At 42.6% G+C, this 26326-nt stretch overlaps 1 protein-coding gene and 1 pseudogene across 5 annotated transcripts in view; both read left to right on the forward strand.

Annotated features, from left to right (window-relative positions):
• The window catches only part of Cstpp1 (centriolar satellite-associated tubulin polyglutamylase complex regulator 1), a 165973-nt gene that overhangs the window by 91547 nt on the left and 48100 nt on the right, over nt 1-26326 (forward strand). The window lies entirely within an intron of this gene.
• On the forward strand, nt 9998-10339 carry LOC110289352 (immediate early response 3-interacting protein 1 pseudogene; annotated as a pseudogene).

Genomic DNA, 26326 nt, shown 5'->3' on the forward strand with positions numbered 1-26326 from the left:
GAGAGAGGAAATCACATAACTAAAGATGATGTGATTAATAACTCCCCTGGAATCAAACTGAAACCTATTAGGAATATTAAAACCTGCAAGGTAGGTGGTCAAAGTATACTAAAGCCAACACAGTGTTTTATTTCTTTTTTAAAGAAAATAGCATTCATATCAACAAACAAGAGAAGACTTTGTTTTCAGTAGCAAAACTGGGTATAACAGCCCAGCCCAGCCCAGCAGCACATACCTCTTATCCCAGCTATCGACAAGGCTGGCACAGGGGTATCCCAAGGGAAAAGCTGGCCTGAGAGGACAAAATGGCTAGGGATAAAGCTATCAGGGAGCTCCAAGAGGGGAGTGAGGGAGAGTCCAGACGGCCCCGAGGAGTGAAGACAGCCACCTGGGAGGGATGCAGTGACCCCAGAGTGGCTTCACAACAACACCAGAGTTCTTTCCTTCATCCTGTAAGGGAACACTTAGAGATGGGGGATTCCAGGGTTTTTTTATTTGATTTGTTTGCTTATTTTGCTGAGACAAAGAGTATACTGGAAAACCAAGTAAAACTAGACTAACTGGAAATACCTTGAGATATGCAGGAATTAGGATCTATTGTTAGGCCATAATAATTGTTATATAATAATTAGCAAATCACTGCTAGCTCTGAATCACCATTCTCAGAACATTTATTTACTCACTCAGTCCTCACAACAGCCTGTTTGAATTAGCTTTCTCAAGTTCAGATTGCTAGGAAGTGCAGTTTGAATTAAACTCATGGGCTCTTGTGTGTGTGTGTGTGTGTATGTGTCTGTGTCTGTGAGTGTGTGTGTGTGTGTGTGTGTGTGTGTGGTGAAAGCTAGAGGTTGCTATCAGGTGTCTTTCTCCATCATCCTTATAGTTTCAGGCAGGGTCCTTCACTACTAGACCTGAAGCTCTCTGATATAGCCATGATGGCTGGCAGTGTACTCACAGGGATCCTCCTGTCTCTTTATCCCTAGTGAGGAGATTATAGGCACAGGCAGCTGTGGTAGCTTTTTACCTGGGTGCTGGGATCTGCTCAGGTCTTTATGCTTACACAGCAAGCATTTGCCAACTCGGGCATCTTCTCAGTTGTCAATTTAGTGATTTTTTTTTAACTGCCCCCTTCAGGGAACAAAACTCATGTATGTTTCAGTAACATATTTCTTTCCTTACCTACTAACTCGCAGATTTATATAACTACCCATTGACCCATATGGCTAATGTCTATTATGGGTACTTCCTATGGATGGAACCATGCAATGCAGAGACTTCTGTGTCTGACTCCCTTTATTTAGTATTGTAAAGGTGTTACCCATGTCATAACTCAGATCAATACTGCATTCCTTTTTATGGCCAAATAATATTTCATTAAATGATTATACCATTCATCTAAACACTAGGTTGTTTCCATTTTTTGACTATCATAAATAATGCTATTATGAACATTGGCAAACAAGTTTCTGTGTGAATGTATATTTTTATTTCTCCTGGTTATGTATGTAGGAGTGGAATGCTGGGTCATGAAATTTTTATGTTTCACAGAACTGCTAGACTGTGGCTGTATTATTTTACATTCCCAGTAATTACATGTGTGAAAGCTCCAATTTATTGATGTTCATAGTAAAGTTTGATATCTTTAAAAAGGTTTTGCTTAGTAAGATCATTAAATAAAATACAAAGGCTGGTGACATGGCTCAGGTGGTAGAGTGATTGCCAGTCTACCACAGATAAAACCATGAGTTTGATCCACAGCAAAACAAAAACCAGGCCTGGTGGTCAAATCCTAGCACTCCAGAAATAGAGGCAGAATTGACAGTTCAGTCTTCAAATCATAGCAAGTTTCAGTTCAACCTGGGACTCATGACACTTTGTTGAACTTTTTTGAAGGAAAGAAAAGGGACAGAGGAAGAAGAAAGAAAGAAAGAAAGAAAGAAAGAAAGAAAGAAAGAAAGAAAGAAAGAAAGAAAGGAACAAAGAAATCAAAAGTCAGATGGGAGAAATTATGTTCTATACACACACATCTTAATACATCAGCATATATAAAGAGCATCTACCAGTCAATAATATAAAAACAAAAGCCACCTATTAAAAGCTGAGCAAAAGACTTTATGAGTCACTTCACAAAGGAATATATGTAAAAGGTCACTATCCAATTCAAAAAGTGCCCAGTATATGAATTAGTCATCAAGGACACAAACTTAAACTACCATGAGCTGTCACTTCACACCCACTAGAATGCCAGAGTGAAGACTGATAATACCAAATGCCAACCAAGATGTGAGACAGCTGCACTTCTCAGTTGCTGTTGGTGGGAAGAGAGAGGTTAGCATTGCTTTGGAAAACAGGCAACAATTCTACATTAAGACTTTACCAAATAGAAATAAAAACATATTCACAAAAGAAAGATAAAAGTTTCTAAAAGCTTTATTTACAACAGCAAAAAGTACATACTTTGGGTCTGGAGAGATGGCTCACCAGTTAAGAGCAGTGGCTGCTCTTGCAGATGACCCAGGCTCACATCACAGCACCCACAGACAGCTTATAGCTCTCTGCAGTTCCAAGCAATCTGACGCCCTCTTCTGGCCTACATGGGTACCAAGGATGCATGTGGTGCACAGACAGACATGCAGTCAAGACACCCATATACATACAAGGAAAACAAAAATAAACTTGCTTAAGAACCAGGGAGCTAGAAGTGGAGCTCAGTTTTGGAGTAGCTGCCTACTGTGTGCATGACACTGGGCTAGACCCTAGGTCCACTGCCAGAGAAAACGAAGCAAGTAAGTTAACCAGATAGGCATGTGTTTGTTTCTAGATCCTTTGGACCTTTCTACTAATATAAGGTAGGCTTGTGCTTCAGTGTTTTCTTTATCAACATTGCTTTGTGTCTGGGCATGGTAGCACATGTCTAAAATCTCAGCACTCAGGAGACCAAAGCAAGGTATTTACCATGAGTTCTAGACCAGCCAAGGCTATATAGTAAGACTGACTCAAAAAGAAAAAGGAAAGAAAGGAAGGGAGGGAGGGGAGAGGGAGAGAGGGAGGGAGAGAGGGAGGGAGAGAGGGAGGGAGGGAGGGAGGGAGAGAGGGAGGGAGGGAGGGAGGGAGGGAGGAAGGAAAATTAAAACAGAATATTATTAGAACAGACTTGAGAGTTCCCACAGACAAACATCTGGTTGAAATTGAAATTATGAAGACACATGTATGTGACACTCCTAGTCTGTGAACACAGTGCATTCCCCCTGGGGTCTCTGAGCCCTCTCCGTGTTCATAGTGTTTAGTGTACAGATAGGAAGTGCTGGATCGGGTTTACTTGTAAATACATGCTGTTTGCTGCTCCTCTTGTAAATAGCAGAATTTTACTTTTCTGTCTCTATTGTTGTCTTTTTGGTTCTTTGAGCCAGGGTTTCATTTAGCCCAGACTGGTTTCAAATGCAGTGTGCAGACAAGGATGGCACTACACTCTTGGCCCTCCAGCCTCTACCCGGAATGACAGGCATGTGCCAGTGCACCCTGGTCTCATGGCATTGTTGTCTTTTAATTACTTTTGTCAACTTCCCATTGTAAGAGCACAGAAGTCAATGCAGGTGTAGTAATTCAGACCTGTAAATTTAGCCCTTGGGAGGCTGAGGCAGAGGATCATGAGTCTGAAGCTAACCTGGATTACTTAGCAAAGTTGAGACTAGTCTGTCTTATACAGTGCAACCCTGTCTCAAAAAGAAATTGTCTTTATTATGTGCTAGTACAGACTCATTTATTAGTGCTACAAGTTTCTTTGTAGAATCAGTATTTTTAAGTATTTCATTGAGGTAATTATTGATTTATTAAGATAATTGAATGAGCCAGTCATAGTAACACACAATCATAACCCAGCACTTGCAGGATTAAGACAGGATTACAGGTTCCCGGTGAGCCTGGTCAACATAGCAAGACCTTGTCTCAAAAGAAAGAAAGACTCCGCCTAGGTGGGTAGTGTAATATTAACCAAATAAAGAAGGAAATAGAACACTCACCCCTATTGCAGCTTAGGGAAGTTTTTCCTCTGTCAAAAAAAAAAAAATGTTCTTTGGACTGGAAGCGAAAATAAACACTTGGTCCAGGTCCTGAGACCAGCGGTTGGAGGAGGCCACCTCCCTTCGTCCAGTTCTTTCTCTTGGTTTACATTCCAAGGCACTGAGCACTTGGGGATAGGCTAAGAAACTGAACATGGGGAGGAAAGCTGGGGTTCTGTTCAGACCTCTCAGAAGCCAAGGAGCTAATCCCTAGTCACAGCAGAGACTGAGGCTGACCGTGCTGAGCTCCTTAGCTGACTTGCCTCAGCTGAACAGCAGCAACAATTGTGCATGTGTAAAAAAGTGTGTCCCAGTCACTTCTAGCTTGTCAGGGAAAACAGAGGAGGAGGAAGTAGGCAGAGACTTTGAGATTCCAGCTCTTTTATTTCTTAGTAAAATCACACTGGCAAGTGATTTACCTCTGTAAGCCAAGTAGAAATAACATGAGCATACTTTATAGGGTAGTCCTAAGCATAAAACCAAATACCAATGACTGTTTATCAGGTAAGTGGTTACTGGGGCTTGAGAGACAATTCCGCTGTCAAGAGTGCATAGTGCCAGCCGCCTACATCAGGCACCCAGTGCCTGTGACTCTTGCTCAAGGAGACCCATTACCTCCCTTGGGCATCTGCACTCACATACATATAACTTAAAAATAAGAGAAAATCTTTAAAGTGTTTATTTAAGCAAATTAATTAATCAATGATAAGTAATGATAATGATAAGTAATGATAATGATAAAAAGTAGGTCTTACTATCTAGCCCTGGCTGGCCTGGACCTTATTCTGTAGACCAGGCTGCTACTACATCAGGTGTAGACAGTGACTGAACAAGGAGGAAGAGAGGTAGTATAAACTCCTTCCGTGTGTGTGGTGTTTGTGTGTGTGTGTGTGTGTGTGTGTGTGTGTGTGTGTGTGTGTGTGTGTGGTGTGTATGTAAAAGTCCATGTGGAGGTCAGAGTTCCGCCCCAAGAATTGTTCTTCAGGAACTGTCTGCCTTGGTTTTGAGACAGGGTCTCTCATTGGCCTGGAGCTCACCCTTAGGCTTGGCTAGACTGGCCGTCAGTGAGCTCCGGAAGTCTGGCTATCTCTGCCTCCTGAGTCCCCACACCCAGGTCCTTGTGCTTGCTCAGGAAGCGCTTCACTGATTGAGATATCTCCTAGTCCAGAATTCCTTTGTCTGAAGAAATGACTAGACTAAAATGGAGGAACTTCTTCAGTGAAGCAGTATTTAGTGTATTTTCTAGTTTAATTGGATTTCAATAATTCTTGGCCACCTCTTCATGGTTTCTTTGTGAACAAACAGAAAGAACATGGGCTGAAAGAATGTCATCCATTCAGATTGAACAGTTGCCCTCAATGTGTGCAGATTGATGGCTTCTTGTCACGCTGGAGGACTAGAGATGTAATTCTGAACTATGCCTTTTAGCTGAACTACTTGTTTCTTAGCCCATTATTTGCATAGTAACAGCATCAGTACCAGGCTAATTAAATTTTGGGTCAATAGCTAATAAAGTAATTGACAGTCCAGAATAGAAGTAGCATAATACAGAGCAAACAGTGGGTTCCCTGTGCCAGAGCTCTGCTGCTGTTAGCAGCATGGCTGTAAGAACTTGCTTAGTCACCTGAGCCTTTGCTTCATCTTTGGCAGAGAAATGGAAGTATTTATGCTTTAGAATGTGTATTAGTTATCTCTTGCTGTTTTATCATTTATTGAAACCTGGGAGTAAAGCAGTGAATATTTATTATAGCTTCTAGTTTCTGAGGGCCAGGGCTCCAGGAACAGCTTTGTAGGGTGGTTCTCACTCAGGGTCTCATAGGTTGAAATGAGTGGCTCGTAATCCCTGTGCTGGTTTTTTTAAATTATACATATTTGTTTGTGTCTGGGTGTGTATGTGTGTGAGATTATAGGACAACCTGCAGGTGTAGATTGTCTCCTTCTATCATGCAGTTTCCAGGATCAAACTCACATCCTTAAGCTTGGCCACAGGTACCTTTGCCTGTTGAGAGCCATCTTGAAGGCCCCCACTTGTCTTTCTGAGTGCCCCTCTTTCTTATTCAGTTAAATAATACCACAGCTGGAGTGGAAGAGATGGTGCAGCAGTTAAGATTATACACTGTTCTTGCAGAGCTCCCACTGCCCAGGTGAGACAGTTCATAACTACTTGTAACTCCAACCTCAGGGGAGTCAAGTTCTGAACTGTATCTATGGTCTCTGCACTCTAGTACACACACACAAAGATGGGTACATATATACATAATGAAAATTGTTCAAAGATTTTTTTAAAGTGCTACAACTAAGTCTTACTATTTCATATACCTTCCCTAAAGAGAAAGACATTTTAGCAGAAGTATGTAAACAAAGAAGTTTTAAATCAACCAAAAACTCAGCTAAGTAGGGAAGACAATGTTGACAGCAAACATTTAAAAACAGGAATTAATATAGCTAAATCCATGCATAATTTAGATTTATGTATGTTATATTTGTATCCATTTGCATATATAAAGTCCTTGGCTAACCACAGGGACTTTTTTAGTGCTTTGTTTTGAAGGTGGTTTGTTTGGGTGTTGTTGTTGTTGAGATATGGTTTCTCTGTGTTAGCCCTCGCTATTCTAGAACTCATTCATATCCTAGGACTATCCAGACTGACCTCAAACTCAGATATCTGCCTGCTTCTGCCTCCCAAGTGATGGGACTAAAGCTGTGTGCCAGCACCATCTGGTTACTCTGTCTAGTGCTTTGTAAGTAAAGATCTAAGACCTTTCCCACTCCAGGTGGACAGAGTAATTTCCTAGGTCACTTTGATAAGACCTCTGAATTAAAAATATCCTTACACGTGAACTGGTTAATTTGCTAGTGCCTTGATTTGCATTAAGCACTGGCAGTCCCTCAGGCTAGTGTCGAACATTAGTGGACTCTCCTTAGTATCTCACCAGCATAGCAGTCAAACTGCTAAGATGAATTCAAAGTGAGTGACAAAATTTTCCAAGCAGGAAATATTTACAGATTTGCATGCTACACCAGAGGCAGGGCAGGAAGTTTCCCAGAAGTTTCCCCAGGGGCCTTGACTGATAAATAAATAATTAAGCCCAGTACTGGCTTAGGGAAATGGGTCAGTGGGTAAAGCGCTTATTGCACAAGCATGAAGAGCAGAATAAGGATCCCAACACACTTGTAAAAGCCAGACATGGCAGCACTTACCTGTAATTCTGGCACTAGGAGACGGAGACAGGTAGTTAGAAGCTAGATGGCCAGTCTCGTCGAAACAGTGAGCATCAGGTTCAGTAAGAGACCATGTCTTCAAAAATCAAGTGGAGAGTGTATTAGCTACTTTTTCTGTTACTGTGTTAAAACATATGACCAAGGTAACTTATAGAAGAAAGTTTATTTGTACTTATGGTTCCAGGGACTTAGAATCCAGATGGGCAGACAGCAGATGCCAGGCGTGCTGCCTGGAGCAGCAAGCTGAGAACCAACATCTTGAACCACATGCATGAAGCAGAACGCACAACTAGAAGTAGGGGAGGCTTTTTATGCTCAAAGCCCATCTGAGGTAACATACCTTTTCCAGCAAGGCCATTCCTCCTAAGCATCCCCCAAACAGTGCTTGTGACCAACTGAAGACAAGCTGTGTCTGAGACTATGGGGGACATTGTCATTTCAACTGCTGCAGAGTGCGGTAGAGGAAAACATCTGAGAGCAACCTCTGGGCTTCACACACACATGCATGCATGGGCAAATGTTCTGGTATACACACACACACACACACACACACACACACACACCAGAGAGAAGATAATAGGAACACAGAGGGGAGAAAAATGGAAGGGGAAAGAGGACCCACAACCTACAGTACTGTTTATGTCAGTGGTGCTAGATAAAAATAATGTGCAGGTCTTCAGGATCACTAACCTTAGCCATATTCCTACAGTTGTGATATTAGCAAATAGTTGTGTTAGTAGCAAAGGGAGATGTTAAAGATCCAACCAATGAAAAGGAACTGCATATTAAAAACAGGAGCAAGAGACTAAAAAGATGAACCAGCAGTTAAAAGCACACATTGCTTTTACAGAGATTCAAGTTCAATTCTATGAACCCATACAATTGCTTATAGGCACCTGTAACTCCAGCTTCAAGGAGATCAGACCTACTCACATGTATGTGCACAAACACACACATGTATGTGCAAACATGCATGCACAATTTAAAAATAAGAAAATAAAAACAGGAACAAATAAATGGCTTTATAAGCCCTTGCCCCTTGAAATTATCTATATGGTCCTAGACACTGACTCATAGTATAGAACCCAAGGTGATAAGCAAAAGCTAATTTATGCTTACAGTTCATCTTTATCATTAGCTCAGAACATTTCTGCTACAATTTAGAGATACTAAGCACATGGGAGGCCAACCTGAGTTTTCTAGCAAAACTTGTCTCAAAAACAACAATGACGTTTTATATAAAAGGTAAATGTGGGCACTTAGGCAAGGTTTCCCTGTTTCTTTCTTTAAAGCGAGCACAGAGCACAAGTTAAAGGTTTGCAGCCTGTCTCTTAGGACTCAAAGACCCTGCTCTACATCCATAAGAAAAAGACATTCTCCTGGTCTCCTTCATAGCCCACTGTCACTACCAGCCTAGGAGCACTGACCTTATAACCTTATAACATCACCTAATGTTCAGTGCACATTGCAGTTTTTTCCATTGTTCCAAATATCTTTAATACCTGTCAGTCAAGGTTTGCACATTACAATTGTTGATATCTCTTAGGTTTGTTTTCATCTGGGGCAAACCCTATGATTTCATGTTTCATGACCTTGATGACTTTGGTGTGTGTTTGCCTGATTCTTCTGCACCACTGTACCCACAGCAACAAGGATTTGGATCTTCTGTTCATCGCCATGATCATGCCATTGAGAATGGCTCCTGTCACGTGGGATTTAAATATTTATAAATATTTGTTGAGTAAAGAGATGAGCCAGTTAATAAGGAGTACTTATCTACTAAGTATCATGAAAAGTGACACTCCAGTGGATACTGAGAATCTAATCTGTTGTTTATGTTCAGCTCTTACCTCTGTGTTACAGGTGAACACTTTCTGGCCTTGAGAAAAAAGTTCATTTTACAAATCAAATTAGAGTATATAAATGTAATATATTGTGTAAATGAAAATTGCATTAAGGAACTAGGGGTATAGCTGAGGTAGAGTGCTTCCTTGTTCAATCCCCAGCACCACAGACAGACAGACAGACAGACAGACAGACGATAGGTAGAGAGACAGAGATAGATAATATATAGATGATATATATATAGATAGATGATAGAAAAAAGAAAGAAAAAAGATACATACATACCTACAGACAGACAGACAGACAGACATAGACTGCTAAAAAAGTTGGTCAAGAAAAATAATGAGACTGTCAGGGGGCTGGCTTAGTGAGTAAAATACTTGCAACCACCACATAAGCAGGGCCTGGTTTGATACTCATGTACAAACTGAGCATAGGAATAAATATTATAATCCCAACACTGGGAAGGCATCCCTAAGCTGGCCTCCTGGCCAGCCAGTCTCGCTGAGTGGGTAAGCTCCAGCTTCAGTGAGAGTCCTTGTCTTGGAAGAGAATGTGGAAGCAGGCTGGGAGACAGCCCAGTGGGTAAAGTGTTTGCCACGCAAACCTGAGGACCTGACTTTGAGTCTCCAGCACTCACAGTACAGTACAGTACAGTACAGTACTGAGTACAGTAGATAGCTATTATCTATTATCCCAGTGCCTCTGTAGCAAAATGGTATGGGGACATTGGAGAATCCCTAAAAGAGCACAGGCCTGCTAGCCTGGCATGTGCAGCAGTAAACGACAACCTGTCTCAAGCAAGATGGAAGAACTACCAGTGTTAATATTCACAGGAGGGCAATCTGCCCTGGGGACAATTTAAAGTAACTATGGCCTTCACGCTGTACTCCCTGATGCACGCGGCCCTGCTGTGCGTGAATACCATCGCTGTGCTGCATGAGGAGCACTTCCTCAAGAACATTGGCTGGGGAACAGACCAGGGAATTGGTAGATTCAGAGAGGAGCCAGGAATTAAATCTCAGCTAATGAAACTTATTCAGTCTGTTAGAACCGTGATGAGAGTGCAATTGATGATAGTACACTCAATTGCTATTATATGGCCTTTGTACACTCAATTGCGATTGTATTGCCTTTGTTATTCGGCTGAACATTGTTGGGAAATCAGAGACACAGAGGAAGAAAAGCCCCAAAAGTTACTATTTCTGTTGTGACTGAAATATTCATGTTTCTGCAGGCTCATCTTGCAGTTGACCAAAAAAGAAAGAAAGAAAGAAAAAAGTAAAGTTAACATAAAACCAGAGTTTCTATCTTAAAAAAAAAATATATATATATATATCCATATATATATATATATATATATATATATATATATATATCCACAGGAGGCTTTCTGAAGAGAAAGGAGGTATGCCAGGAGAAGAGGGAGGGGAAAATGCAGTCAGGATGTAAAGTTAATTAATTAATTAGTTAGTTAGCTAGTTAAACTAATAAAAAGAACCCTACCAGCCAAAGTTGTCGTATGACTTCCACAGGCATGACATTCACACACACACACACACACACACACACACACACACACACACACAGAGAGTGAGAGAGAGAGAGAGAGAGAGAGAGAGAAACATGTACACATATCACACATAAAAGATATTTTAATTGTCTAAACATCTAGAATGAAGTGGCAAATAATTGAGGAAGACACTTGAAGTTGATCTCCAGGCTACACACACACTTATACAAAGGAACATGCATTTACACGTGTGCATGCACACATACAGACACAGACACACTACTAATAAAAGAAAGAGAGCTGGGCGTGGTGGTGCACGCCTTTAATCCCAGCACTCGGGAGACAGAGGCAGGCAGATTTCTGAGTTCGAGACCAACCTGGTCTACAAAGTGAGTTCCAGGACAGCCAGGGCTACACAGAGAAACCCTGTCTCAAAAAACCAAAAAGTAAAGAAAGAAAAAAGAAAAGGAAAGAAAGAGGGATGAAACATGCACCTTTACATCACAACTTCAAGTCCAACAGATGTAAACTGAGTATTAGTATTCAGTAAGAAGCTAAATGAAGCCGGGCGTGGTGGCACACGCCTTTAATCCCAGCACTCGGGAGGCAGAGGCAGGCGGATTTCTGAGTTCGAGGCCAGCCTGGTCTACAAAGTGAGTGCCAGGACAGCCAGGGCTACACAGAGAAACCCTGTCTCGAAAAACCAAAAAAAAAAAAAAAAAGCTAAATGAACTTCAGACCTAATACAAAAGTAGAGGGAATAATAAGGAAAGGTTGAATTGGAAAGAAACTGACTGGTTTTTTGGAAAGTCAGTTCTGTTGGATGATGTTTTGCTGGGGCAAACACCTGAAGGAGTGTTTTCCTGAAGTGGACACAAGTGAAAACTAAGGCAAACTCATGAAGGAACCTTTTGCTGATGCAGACACAACTGAAAGGATGTTCTGCTAAAAGAAGCACTTGAAAAGACACCTGCTGAAGGATTCTTCACTAAAGACATGTATTGGTCTGCTTTACACTGCATAGTTGAGCTACATTTGTCAAGACTCCATAGAGAGAAATGCACAAAAAAACTTTTGATACTGTGCTGTGGTTTCTTGCCACTTCCTTGAACTTGGGCTGATTACAGAGTGATTTGAGATGAGAGAGATGCACATGCTGAGGCAAGACCATGGAGGACATGAGATGTTTGGAGGGAGTATGAAAGGACTCAGTGGTAGTGCTGGGGGCTGAGATTGGTTTCCCGGTACAGCTAGCTGTACAACTCTTGTTGATCTCGAATCTTCACTGATCTTAGCTTCGCTGAGAGAGGCACAGCCAAGAACTTCTCCTGGCATTCATGCCAGTCCTTCCTACTGACCAGTGCCAAGGCTGAGGTCTGCCTGTCTCTGCTAGGCAGTGCCTCTGCTGCTGATTCATGCTTGCTATCCTCACACTACAGAACTGGACTGCTGGTGTATCCATGAAGTGCTTTCCAGTGGATCGAGCTGCTGCTGCTGAACTGTGAACTAAATTATGATTTCCTGACAACACAGGATTTGCTCCAAAGAACCATTTCTAAACAGCTCCACTGCCCCATACATATCCTTACATTCCCACTACTTCTGCTGGGTGGTGAGCTAGAAGGGAGGTTAAAGTGTTTAAGAACCATCATTAAAAATAGGATTTTAACATCAGGGAAATGCAAATCAAAACAACCCTGAGATTCCACCTCACACCAGTCAGAATGGCTAAGATCAAAAATTCAGGTGACAGCAGATGCTGGCGAGGATGTGGAGAAAGAGGAACACTCCTCCATTGTTGGTGGGATTGCAAGCTTGTACAACCACTCTGGAAATCAGTCTGGCGGTTCCTCAGAAAATTGGACATAGTACTACCGGAGGATCCAGCAATACCTCTCCTGGGCATATATCCAGAAGATGTCCCAACCGGTAAAAAGGACACATGCTCCACTATTTTCATAGCAGCCCTATTTATAATAGCCAGAAGCTGGAAAGAACCCAGAAGTCCCTCAACAGAGGAATGGATACAGAAATTATGGTACATTTACACAATGGAGTACTACTCAGCTATTAAAAAGAATGAATTTATGAAATTCCTAACCAAATGGATGGACCTGGAGGGCATCATCTTGAGTGAAGTAACACAATCACAAAAGAACTCACACAATATGTATTCACTGATAAGTGGATATTAGCCCAAAACTTAGGATACCCAAGATATAAGATACAATTTGCTAAACGCATGAAACTCAAGAAGAATGAAGACCAAAGTGTGGACACTGTGCCCCTTCTTAGAATTGGGAACAAAACACCCAGGGAAGGAGTTACAGAGACAAAGTTCGTAGCCATGATGAAAGGATGGACCATTTAGAGACTGCCGTATCCAGGGATCCATCCCATAATCAGCTTCTAAACGCTGACACCATTGCATACACTAGCAAGATTTTGCTGAAAGGACCCAAATATAGCTGTCTCTTGTGAGACGATGCCGGGGCCTAGCAAACACAGGAGTGGATGTTCACAGTCAGCTATTGGATGTATCACAGGGCTCCCAATGGAGAAGCTAGAGAAAGTACCCAAGGAGCTAAAGGGATCTGCAACCCTATTGTTGGAACAACATGATGTACTAACCAGAACCCCGGAGCTCTTGTCTCTAGCTGCATATGTATCGAAAGATGGCCTAGTCGGCCATCAATGGAAAGAGAGGCCCATTGGACTTGCAAACTTTATATGCCCCAATATAGGGGAATGCCAGGGCCAAAAGAATGGGAATGGGTGGGTAGGGAAGTGGGGGGCGCTATGGGGGACTTTTGGGATAGCATTGGAAATGTAATTGAGGAAAATATGTAATTAAAATTAAAAAAAATAGGATTTTAAAAAGTTAAAGTTACAAAAGGTTGTTGCTATATTTATTCATTCTTCTTCCTCCAAATCTTACTGAGTGCTTATTTATGCCAAACATTGTTTGAATGCCAGATATGGAGAGCTTAACAAAGTCCCAACTACATCCTACAGTGAGCAAATGATCCCTGACAGCAAGTGTTTAGTTTGGGCACTATGTTTTTAAAGGGAGGCAAGTTAACAATGGCAGAGAGCAATAATTTTGAAATATAGACTAGCTTTAGTCCTGGTTGTATACAGAGTGATCTTGGGTAAGCCCCTTAAGCTCAGCAGTAAGAGTAGGGCAATCAGTTTAGCCTCATAGGTGGTGTGGGACTGAAAGGAGATACTGGGTGAGAATTGCCTCACTTAGCAACCGAGCACTTACTAGTCTTAATAAATGTTAGCTGTTGTCCAATTATTAACATTGGCTAACTGAAGGATGTCCTGTTGTTGGTGATGTGACTTGAAACCAAATAATTAAATAATTAGGAACATTTATGGGAACCAGGAATGTTAAACTCAAAAAAAAAAAAAAGAGGAAGAGGAAGGAGATGAAGAAGAAGAGGAAGAAAAGAAGGAGGAGGAAGGAGGAGGAGGAAGAAAAGAAAAGAAGAAGAAGAAGAAGAAGAAGGAAGAAGAAGAAGAAGAAAGAAAAGAAGAAGAAAGAAAAGAAAGAACGAATGGAAGGAAGGAAGGAAGAAAGAGAAAGAAAGAAAGAAAGAAAGAAAGAAAGAAAGAAAGAAAGAAAGAAAGAAAGAAGAAAGAGTGAGTTAATGATTTGGCCTGTGCCCAGGGCTCCCTTGTTTCATGTGGTTTTGAAACACAGAATCAAATCCAGAAGGTGGAAGTTACCAGGAAAAGTGATTTCACAATGTACAGTTTTTTGGTTTTGTTGTGTTTTGTTTGAGACAAGGACACACTGTGTATTTTTGGTTACCATGGAACTCACTAGACTAGGCCTCAAGCTGAGAGACCTGCCTGCCTCTGCCTCTACCATGCTGTGGTGGGATATTTTCCTAGCCCTTGGATTTATCTTATCCTTTGTGGATAGTGACATGCCTAAATTTGCCTTGTCCATAATGGAAAGAGTTACTTGGAAAGCAATGACTTTCCCATTATTCACAGTAACAAAGCAACTCTGTATGCTTCATATGGCTGAGGCAGGAGAATTTTAGGTAGGGTTGCCCAGTAAGTTCCAGGCCAGCCTAAGCTACATGGTGAGCCCCCATCACAGATAAAGAATAACAAAACAAAGCAGCATAGACCACAAAGAACGTGCTAGATGTTTGCCCAGTAGCCTCATGAAGTCATTTAAGCATAAACTAAATTAATGAAGCTATGAAGTCAGATCATAGGATGGTTAGAGAGGACAGGGGTGTGTGGCGTTATTGTTCAGTTAATGTAAAGTTACTGTTTGGCCTAAAGTTTTAGTTCCAGCGACTGCCCTGCGGTGTAGTGCCTATCATCCACAGATATGCATGCTGCGTATTTTAGAAGGCTGGATCCCATAATCATATCAGGTATTCTTGCCACACAGCCAAAGGAAGGAAGCAAGGAGCTTCTTCAGAAGGGGTAGATGTGTCGTATCCTGATGGTAGTGATAGGAGTTCCACACATTGTCCAGGAACATCAGACTGTACATGTTCATACGTATGTGGGGTTTTGTATGTCAACTGTATCTCAAGAAAATTGACTTTTTAATTAAATATGCTTCAGATTTCTTAGTTATTTTAGCTAAGCACTTACAAGCTCTGTATGGCTATTGGCTTTTACTGTATTAGGCAGTGCAGAACATTCTATTGGACAGTGCTTTTCTAGATGGTGCTAACAACGGTGTTCAGAAGTAAGTCCAGGAACAGAACTAGGAAGGAGCCGGACTGATAAGGTGACTTCTAATGCCAATTCTAAACTGGGATTGTATGCACTCTTGAAGTTTATGTTTTCTATCTGTAGTTTTACTTTATGTGTATAGGTGTTTTGCCTGCTTGTGTGTTTTTGTGTTCACGGAGGCTAAAGGCGGACATTACATCCTCTAGAGCTGGAGTTACAGACAGTTAGGAACTGGCTTGTGGCTGCTGGGAACTGAGCCCATGTTCTCTGAAGAGCAGCTGGGGCTCTTAACCTGAGGCATCTCTTCAGCCCTAAAGATCATATTTTTTTAACAACTTATAATAGCAGATAGTTTATTTAACAACTAGTAATAGGAGATAGTTTCATTGTGAAATAAAAGAAGTGTAATTCTCAAAAAAAAGTTGTATTATTTGACAATATCTTTATTTTATTGATACAACTTTTAAATTGCTTTTCCTCTGCTCACCGTTCAAATTAGAGACAGTTCTGAGGAGAAATGGCCAAGACTATATGTTAGTCATTGCATCCTCTCTTCTAACTTTCCCATGATTTGTTTAGTTCAGCCTGAAGGGCCTTTGGTGAGGCTTTGAAATCACTGAGGAGAAAATAGGCTGAGCTGGAAGGATTTGGTTAAAGGCCACAAGAGTGGAGTCTAGGGCGGCTGCAGTGCTTGAAGGAGCTCAGCTAGGAACTTTGTCCCCATGCCCAACTCATCTCCAGGTTTTCTTCTCCTTTTGCTTCCCAATCCAAAGGAAAGACGTGCACAGGATGTTTGATATATTGGAGCAATGACTGGTTTGAAGGTCTTGAAATACCTTTCCCCACTTCAAGATTTAGGGTATGCTTGTCTCATGAAGTTTACAGATCATTAAAAATAGTCCTTCCCCGCACTCTGAGAGGCAGAGGCAGGCAGCTCTCTGAGAATGAGTCTGAGGCCAGCTTGGACCAGTGAGTTCCAGGACAGATAGGGCTGCTACACAGAGAAAACATGTTTGTTTTGAAAACAAAACAAACAGTCCTGCCAGGTGATGTGATTTTTATTTTGGTTCCTGACTAAAAGAAGTATCACTGGGTGTGGCGACCTTTATTCTGGAGGTAGAGGCAGCAGATCTCCAAGTTTGAGGCTAAACTGGTCTACAGAGTGAGTTCCAGGACAGCTAGGGACACACACACACACAGACAGAGATAGGCAGAGACACAGACAGAGAGAAAGGAAGAGACGGACAGACAGAAGACCAAACTAATCTTTGAACCAGGCAGAATTTTTTATATATAATTTTAATGTTTTTAGGTATTCCAGCACCTCTTTGCTCTCTGCCATTTATAGAATTCCAGTATCTTCCTGGAGCTAAAAAAGAAAAAGAACAAAGCAAAACAAAACAAAAACTGTGTTATCACAAGACAAATTCCCTTAGGAATATGAAGGTTCTTTGTTTTGTTTGGGGGCATTTTTGTTTGCTGTTTGTTGTTTTCAGTTTTGCTTATTTTATATACTGCAGACTAGCTCCCAGAAGCCATATGGGAGAGGATGCTTTTTACTTAGATGGGCCTCTGCAGCCAAGTGTTTGCAACCTTTACTTTCCTTTAAACTAACTGTTCCTTAAGAAACTACTGCTTAATAACTATGGATAGTCTCCTTTCATTGCTTAAAAGGGTATAAAAAGAAAACAAAGAGCCTGTCTGGGCTGTGGTCAAAGAATCTGTAGCTTAAATGCATACCCAGTGATGTTGGTGAGTGGAAGGTTTATAGACCTGCCTTAGCCATGGTGTGTGTGAATGAATGATTAAAGAACCCCATTTCTGGGTTATTCAAACTACATTACTTTTCATTATTGTAAAATATATGTGTAAAATTCAGTGGTATTAAGTTCATTGTCATCCCCACTCATTCGCAGAACCTGTGCTTCACCCCCAAACTGAAGCTACCCCCACTAAATGATGGCTTTCATCCTCCCTTCCCTCCAGCCCTTGCCCAGGGAACATCTATCCACTTGAATCTGAACGTGCCTTTTCTGGATAACTCACATAAGTGAATAGCAACTGATTAGAAGGAAAGACTGCCTTCTGGAGAAGAGGCACAGGTATGAGTGAAGGAAAGCAAACAAGAATTAGACGCCTTGAGAAGTTACACTAATTTATCTCAAGCATCAGAAAATGTTATTGTTCATAAACTTTGATTCTGTGGAGTCATAAGGATTCCTTTCTTCTGTTTTTCATTTTATTAGCATTTATTAATTGTACAAAATAATGGGTTTCATTATGACATTTTATACTTTGTATAATAACTTTGATCATCTTTAATTCCCTATCATTATACATGGTGCCTTTTCTTCTACCTCCAGGCCTTCCTTCCATTCATTAACTCTATTGCTTTCTTTTCTTATCACATATAAATATATAACTACATATGCTGAGTCCACTCAGTGTTGCTTGTATTATGCTTTTAGAGCTGACTATGTGGTATTGGCTAACTACTTAGGAGCTGGTCCCTGAGCAAGACTGATTCTTTCCCTTTCTCAGCAGTCATTAAGTGCCTGTAGTTCTTCATAGGAAGATATATCACACTATATAACCCCAGCTGACCTGGGACTCACTATGTAGACTAGGCTGGCCTAGAACTCACATAGATCTGCCTGCCTCAGCCTCCACAATGCTAAAAGGCATAAACTACCATGCCTGGCCCTGCTATAAAAGTCTTGCCTTGTGCAGGTAATCTACAGAACTCTCAGGAGAGTCTCTTTTGTTTTGATCTTGGAGAGGCCCTGAAAAAAGCAAAAGAATTGTTTGCTTTCTAGATTATCTGTGTGTGTGTGTGTGTGTGTGTGTGTGTGTGTGTGTGTGTGTGTCTATGGGACAAGATAAGCATATGCCTATTTGTGTGTGCCATGCACACACACAGAAGACAGAAGAGAATGTTGACTCCTTCAGAACTGGAGCTATGGCATTTGTGGGATTCATTCCCATTATAACAGCCAGTAGGAGATGTTTTTCTTTTCAAACATTCCCTTTTACAAACTTCCTTTCATTTATTTGTGTGTAGATGGGGGGGGGGTGTCACATGTGGATGTCAGAGGACTTTCCCTATGGTAATGTGGGTCCTTGGATTCAGCTTTGCTCATTAGTCTTAGCAGCAGAGCTTTTATAAACTAAGCTGTCTCTACCCATTGAGCTGCCTCACAGGTCCCAATTTATTTATTTATTTTTAATTTTTTATTTACTTATTTATTTTTGTTTTTTCTTTGAGACAAGGTTTCTCTGTATAGCCCTGGCTGTCCTGGAGCTAACTCTGTAGACCAGGCTACCCTCGAACTCAGAAACCCACCTGCCTCTGCCTCCCAAGTGCTGGGATTAAAGGCATGCGCCACCACTGCCTGGCTCTGATTTATTTTCTTTAAGGCAAAATAAGAAATTTTGAGCTCTTACTGTTTTTGCTTTGCCTTAAGATTTATTTGTTTGTTATTTACAAAACAAACAGTAAACTATTGACTAACCTACTCTGACATTCCCCTTGGTGTCTTTGATAGATCAAGGGTATACCTTTTGGATCTTGGCAGAATGTTAAAGCGTTTAACACATCACCAGGTCATCTCCACGTCTTCAGATAGAAAGGCCGTCTGCCACAGTGTGGATTAAATCACATGAGGACACATGTATTGGAGATGATATTACTTAAGGCTGGCCATATGAACAGCAATACCCAATGCCCTTCCTTTCTCATCTTTAGTAGAATAGATAGTCAGTATGAGAGTGGATGAGGTACAGATCTATTTAATGGATGACACATTATCACTCTCTAGAAGAAATATATAGCATTTTATTTTGAGGGAATCCTCATACTGATTTACTTGGGACACTAAAGGCCCTGGAAGCCTAACCTCTGTAAGCCTAGTTTACAGAGAAGAGCCCTTTGACATAGCATTTTTTATTTGGCTCACTAACCTCTAATTCCTACTCACTTGCGGCTAGCTTTTAAAGAGGTGGTCAGTTCCCACGACTGCTAAATATCTCTTGTTGCTTGAAGAGTGTTTGTGGGAGGTCTTGATCCAGGTTTTTGCATTTCCTGAGGAGCACATTCTGGTTCAGTGCTTCTCCCCCCATTTGTGGAGGTTGTCTCAGAAAAGGGGGTACTCATACACAGTCCTCTGTGCTTCTGTCTACAGTGACCTTTGGAACAATAGCCTGAGTTCTTTCTCTTCACCACCATGATGGCCTTTGCCTTTTTTTTTTTTTTTTTTTTGAGACAGATGTCACTCTGCAGCCCTAGCTGGCCTGGAACTCACTCTGTAGACCAGGCTGGCTTTGAACTCAGAGAGATCCACCTGCCTTCATGCATGCTGATGTTACAGACATGCAGCATAATGTCTGTTCTTAGAGGCCCACTTAGCACTGCCTGCCTTTGCTTTCTCCTGGCAGATGGAGAGAAACCGGTGTTGGTGGAGACAACACAGTCAAAACACATTTCTGTCAGTGTGATTATCCTATATTAAAGTAAGAACCAGAGGACATGAGTCTAGACAACCCCAGAGCAACCTCATGGGGTCAGAAAGGTGTTTGCTTGAAGCACGATCACCCTGTGACCTATGTGAGCTGCCTTGTGCCCAGCCGCCATGTCTCTGTCTGTGGGAAGGGAACAGCCGCAGCAACCACCGCCTCCACGGAGGTTCGGGAGAAATCTAATGAGATAATGAACTCCATCCTACTTAATTCTCTTACAAGGAAGCATATTGTTGACTTTGAGGGGAAAAAGTATTTGGGGGACTTTGAGGGGTCTGGCAATCTATTACCTCCTCAAATAGGACTATTGTGAAAAGCTAACCCACTGCCAAGAAGTAGCCATTTATTCTGTGGCTAGATCAGGCCCAGTGTAGGGAGGCGAAAAAGGAAAGGATTTTGATCTCTCTCTTGGAAGAACTGTCATTAACTAGATAGACACAAAGTGCTCTCTCTCTCTCTCTCTCTCTCTCTCTCTCTCTCTCTCTCTCTCTCATCAGAACAGAATGTCATTGATGCTCCTTTTGAGAGAATATTATAGGCTCTTATGGTCTTGTTTGTTTGTTTTTGTTGTTTTAATTTACTTTTTTATGTGTGTTGGTGTTTTGCCTGTCCATATGTCTATTTGTGGGTGCCAGATACCCCAGTACTGAAATTAGAGACAGTTGTGAGCCACCATGTGGGTGCTCAGATTTGAACCAGAGTCCTCAGGAGAGAATCCAGTGCTCTTAACCACTGAGTCAGTCTCTCCAGCCCCCTGAGATTAGGCTCTTGAAAGCCAGGATTGCAGGCACGAGTCACCACCCCCAACATCTTTTCTTCTCATGCCTTCTCTCCTCTTCTCCCTGCTCCTTCTCAACTTCTTTTAGTTTTTGGACATAGGATCTCACGCAACTCAGACTGGCTGTTTTACCAAGTATGGCCTTAAACTCCTGATTCTAGTTCCCAAGTACTGGGATCTCAGCCTGTGCCGCCACACTCAGCTAGAACATGCATTTTCAGTGGGGGCAGTATTACCTCCAGCAGGACAGAAGATTGTTTCTTCAGTGATTAAGAAGGGGGGTGTTATAGTTTGGTATGTAGCTAGGAAACACATATCCAATGGGGTTGAGGGTAAAGACAACGCAGCAAGGTTGAAGAGCATCCCTGTGGTCTAGAACAAGCATGTAGATGTTAGTTCCTCTTTCTGAGCTGTTTTCCCTCTGCCTAGGCAAGCTGTAGATCGTCAGGTCTGATGCAAATTGCTATTGATTATTACGTTCTTCTAAAAGGAACTGAGTTCAGAGAGAACTTAAAAGAAGATGAAATTTGTCCCCTAAGGGGTAAAGATTTCAGACAAACAACTTAAACATAAAACCTACCCGTTAGAACCAATACTTCATGCTTAAATAAAATGTGGTTAAATCTTTAATGTAGGAGGTTTCTTTCTTCTCTTGCCTCTTCAGCCGTATACAGCACATCAAGGGTAGAGATGATCTTCAAAGTGCTTCAAAGAAGAAGCCAGATCTGGAGAAAGAAGAGGGTGTGGTTCCCAAAGGCAGGGCAGGCATAATTGTCTAAACAGTGACAGAAAGTGGGCAGCGTGAGAGGAGAGTGGGAGTGGACATTTAGGAAATGTTGCTGTTGTTGCTTGTGTTACCCACATTTATACATCAGAAGTAGGTCCACTCCCGCCCCCACCATTTGTCTTCTGTAGTTTCAAACACTTAGAATGGGTGAGGCAGCTCAAGACTCACTCAATCGGCACTGTAAAACTTGGGAGAGACCTGTGGCCCGTTAGGCTTAGCAGCCCTGAAACAACAGGATATTAGAAATAGTTCCCCTACCCTCTGGTCTTCCGTGCCAGTGTATCCAGCTGTTGTCTAGTTTACCTGGGTAACTCGAAGGGAGAGAAACAGCAGTGGTTTCCTGTACCTGCTTGTTTCACAGGCTTGTTTGGAAATATTCTTTCTCCAAGCTAGGTGTGACAAGCACAGGGCTGCTGGGCAGAAATCAACCAGATCCCCGTCTACTGGTCTCTTAGATCCTATTTGAAGACGGGATAAATTCTAGAGAGGCCTTCAGTTCTTGACACCACTCCTCTCCCTAACTCTCAAATCTGCCAAACTGTCCATTGCAGCAACCTCAGATCCCACCAGCTTCTCTTTGCTACCCATGGGTGGGTGTAACCCAACCGCCTCACATCATGGCGAGCAGCTGGGCTTCTCTCTGCCCCATTACATTGCAGACATTCTTTTCACATCATTTTGTCCTTTCCACTGCATTCTCTCCACTTGGCCTCATTCCCTCTGTGCAAACTTCAGTTTCAAGGGACCGGAGTTTGCCAAGGAGATGCTGGCAGAGGGAGTCCCATTCCCCACTTTCTATCTGAAGAGCCCAGTGTCACTCATTAGCATATGAGAAGAATGGTTGTAAATAAACATCAAATGAGGTTAACGAGCTACAGCACATCAATATTAATGAAGTCCACCTCACAGACTCAAGAGGTACCGAGGGCAGTCACAAGAAGCAGTTTCATAAAGCCCCGATTACAGGGCAAGAAGGGTTAGATTCAGCCCTTTGGAATGTTTGTCATTTCATGACCCCAGGAATGCTGCAGAGGAAGGCTGTCTGATATCAGATCTATGCTTGCAAGCCCCCTTGCATTCAGATAGCATCTGTTTGTCTCAACAGGTGGCAGCCTAGACAGAAAGGGCTGTGCCTGCAAGACCAGAATCTGGGGTGGGAATATTCCAAGTCAAAAATGAGGTCTCAGGCATTCCGGCCGTTGAGCTCACATTATTCCAACCATGTGAGCTCACATTTAGTCAGTAGCTCGTGGAAACCAAACTTTTGTTTCTAAAGTCCTATAACACCTATGAACCTGGCCACCTCAGCTCAATAGAGACTTTCCCATGTCATGCCGTTTATGTGCCAGCCATTACTTGGATCTCCCACACATCCGTGTTTGGTTGCTGTACCCATAATTAGAAATCAAGACATTAAGCACAGCGATGTTTTGTGGAGCACTTATTGTGTTCCAGGCAATATCCTGAATGGCTTGGGTGTGTTTATATACTCCTCACACTCATCCCGTGAGGATATTCTCATTTTGTAAATGAGGAGATTGAAGCTCACCGATTTCAAGGGCCTAAGACCACACTTCTAACAAATGACCTCAGAGGAGCTCAGACCTAGAGCTGTGTGGCCTCTGGGCCTCTGCAGCAGCTTGGAGTCAGTCATAGAAGCAGCCTTGGCTTTCATGCCTCTCTTTCCTTTCTTAAGGTGCCGCTCCCTCTCTGGCAACAGAGTCAGAAGACTTAGAGCTGTGGTCGAGACCCCTTTGGAAAAACCTCTGTCTCCAAAAATATTTACATTACAATTCATAACAGTAGCCAAATTGCAGTTATGAAGTAGCTATGAAGATAATTTTTATGGCTGGGGGGGTCACCACAACATGAGGAATTGGCTGTATTAAAGGGTTGTAGCATTAGGAAGGTTGAGAACTGCTGCCGTAGAAGCACATCTTTGAAATTTTGGTTTTGTTTTGCCTGTCAAGACAGGGTTTCTCTGTGTAGCCCTGGCTGTCCTGGAACTCACTCTGTAGACCAGGCTGGCCTCGAACTCAGAAAACCGCCTGCCTCTGCCTCCCACGTGCTGGATTAAAGGCTTGAATCACCAATACAACCTGGCCGAAATTATTTTTGTAAGAGGAAGATTTTATTAAATGTGGTTTTCTTAATAATATAAATTTCGAGTCAGAAGGATATGCATTTTTAAAGTGTGGTGCATGTACATGTGTGTGTGCGTGTGCGTGTGTGTGTGTTGGGTGACACTGATACTGCCACCTGCTCTGCCCACCTCCTGGCAACCCTTAGCCTGTAATTGTAGTCTGCATCACAATGTGTGAACAACTGAGAGCCTGCGTTGTTGTGTCAGATTCATACTGCAGCCTCTTTGTAACGCCCCTCAAAACAGGAAAAAGAACCTGATGCTTCATCCCTGGTTATTTTTAAAGAGGAACTCAGTGAAAGGACGAGGGCAAAGGTTGCTGTCTGTCTTGTGCTGCACTTCTCCAGACCTCAGGGCCCTTGCTCACTAATGTCCACTTCAGCAGAACTTCCAGAACTGTTTCCACAGACTGGCCCCCAGAGCTCACCCATATAGGAGCTCTTCCTGCCACCAAGGTAACCAAGACTAGGAAGCAATTGAAACTGTGCCTTCCTTTCCCAGGCCTGTGGCTGTCAGCTTGGCTCAGAACGAGGCAGACTGATGACTTTGTCTCCTTACCCAGTCACACTACCCGCACAGTTCTCATTTGAGCCTGGTCACATGGCTGTGCCTTCTGGTGGCCAAACAAGGATACGCTGTTTCCATTCTTTGCACCCTGGGTTTGGCCTGGCCATCTTTAGATGAAACCATTGGGACCCCCAAACCTTGAAGCTTTTCCAAGGACAAATTGCATGCAGAGGTGGAAGGAGGAGCCAAGCTGTGCAGTGGAGCAGCAATGGTGTGCAGTCGGATGCCTGAAAGAGCCAGGGGGTTAGTTCACTGCTGCTCTGAATACTCGGGCACACCAGCAAACTCAGATTAATAGGCTGTTTATTCTTCAGCATGTTCCTGGAATCAAAGGCTCTGGATGGGATTATTAAAGAGTGTTTGAGAGAGCTCCCTGGAACCCTCCTCCTGGGCTCCGCTCACTGAAGAGGAACGATTGAGGTCTTTCATTTCCTGGGCAGCATCCTTCTTGCTCAGTGCTCACTGCAGCGGAAAGGTCTGCAGCAGCTTTGTTAGAAGCAGAGTCTTTGTTCCGTCCTTATGAAGTCCGTTACCTACAGCACCTTGGTCCACTAACTCTAATCATTTAATGTTCTCGCCTCAAGCTGCCTGAAACTGATGAATGTAGTCCGTGCTATCCTTAGCAAGTGGTTTTGTTTTTAGCTTTTGTCTCTATTGGACAACAATTCCATGTTTGGACAATATTTTTATTTCTAAAATCATTGTATAAATGAAATTTTCCAGGAAGAAAGACTTATTCATATGTACTGTATTTTGTGAAGCAATGGAGGCAGAAGGGCATATGTTTTTTTTAATTCCCCTGCAATTAAATTTTCTTTAGACCTTGGGGTTGAAGTATGTTGAATTATGAAAGTAAATCAAATAGTGAATTTTCCCCCTCTAATCCACCCTGCAGCAGAGGTTTATATTGATTATAAAAGGGGGAGGGGCTTCTCTACAACCCCTCCTATTCCCCTTCAGCAACAGCAGGCAGCCCATGAGTGCTCACTATATCTGAATCTCTCTAACAGTTATGCTTGCCCATAATCTGGGAGATACTTATCCTTCAAGCCTCCTAAGAGTTCCATGTGGGAGTGAGAGCACGCGCACGTGTGCACACACACACACACACACACACACACACACAGACACATGCGCGCGCGACATGGATCCACACATTTCCAGGATCCTGTGAAGGTACACAGTCTTTCACTCATCATTGTAGCTAGTGTAGCTGGAACACCACGGGCACTCATGAAACCGAACAAACCCAGAACAAATGACAAGCAATAGTTTTGAATCTGGCACAGCCCTTAATTGCTACAGCCAGAGGCCAGTAAATGAAATTGGCTCATACATCTGAGAGCTCTAGAGACTTTCTGGCATGCTGTGTTCCACCAGGGAGATACACCTTTGGGGCAGTGGGCGTCCATTAAACACTGTCCCCACTCTTCTCTCCCAAACCAACACAGCTGCTTGGATGAAGACTGTTTGCCACATACATATTAAGATATATATACACACCCTGGCGTTTGGCCTGATTCCTTCCGGGAAGTCCATCTGTTTATCCAGTTCCAATCCCAGGAGGCAGTCACCAAAAAGTAAATAGTGAGAAGGGACAGGGCTTTTTTCTTTCTTTCTTGATAAACATGTTCCAATGAACAAAACAGATTTTGCAAACACATTCCATCTACTAAATCTTACACTCACAGCTGTGTGAGAAGCAATTGAGGAAAACCATGTCGAGCAGGAGGAACTCAGGACTTGATTAGGAGAATTTAAAAGTTCAGCACTGCACAAGATAGGGACACTAAAGTTCTCTCCCTCTCTCTCCCTCTCCCTCTCCCTCTCCCTCTCCCTCTCCCTCTCCCTCTCCCTCTCCCTCTCCCTCTCCCTCTCCCTCTCCCTCTCCCTCTCCCTTTCCTCCCTCTCCCTTTCCTCCCTCTCCCTCTCCCTCCCTCTCCCTCTCCCTCTCCCTCTCCCTCTCCCTCTCCCTCTCCCGTCTCCCATTCTTCTACCCCGCCCCCCACTCCTTAATCTCAAACCTAAAACCAGTGATAGGCTTTCTACAGGTAGATCTCTGGCTGTGAATATAAGTGTCTTCAATTGCAAAGCCTATCTCTCTAATGAGATCTTTAAAGTAGCAAAGAGGCAACCAGGCCTGCCGCATAAGCATAAGGACCAGAAAGAATCCCCCATCCCCCAA

Source organism: Mus caroli, unplaced genomic scaffold (genome assembly GCF_978045245.1).
Source record: "Mus caroli unplaced genomic scaffold, Mus_caroli_1 scaffold_2, whole genome shotgun sequence".
Taxonomy (NCBI): Eukaryota; Metazoa; Chordata; class Mammalia; order Rodentia; family Muridae; genus Mus; species Mus caroli.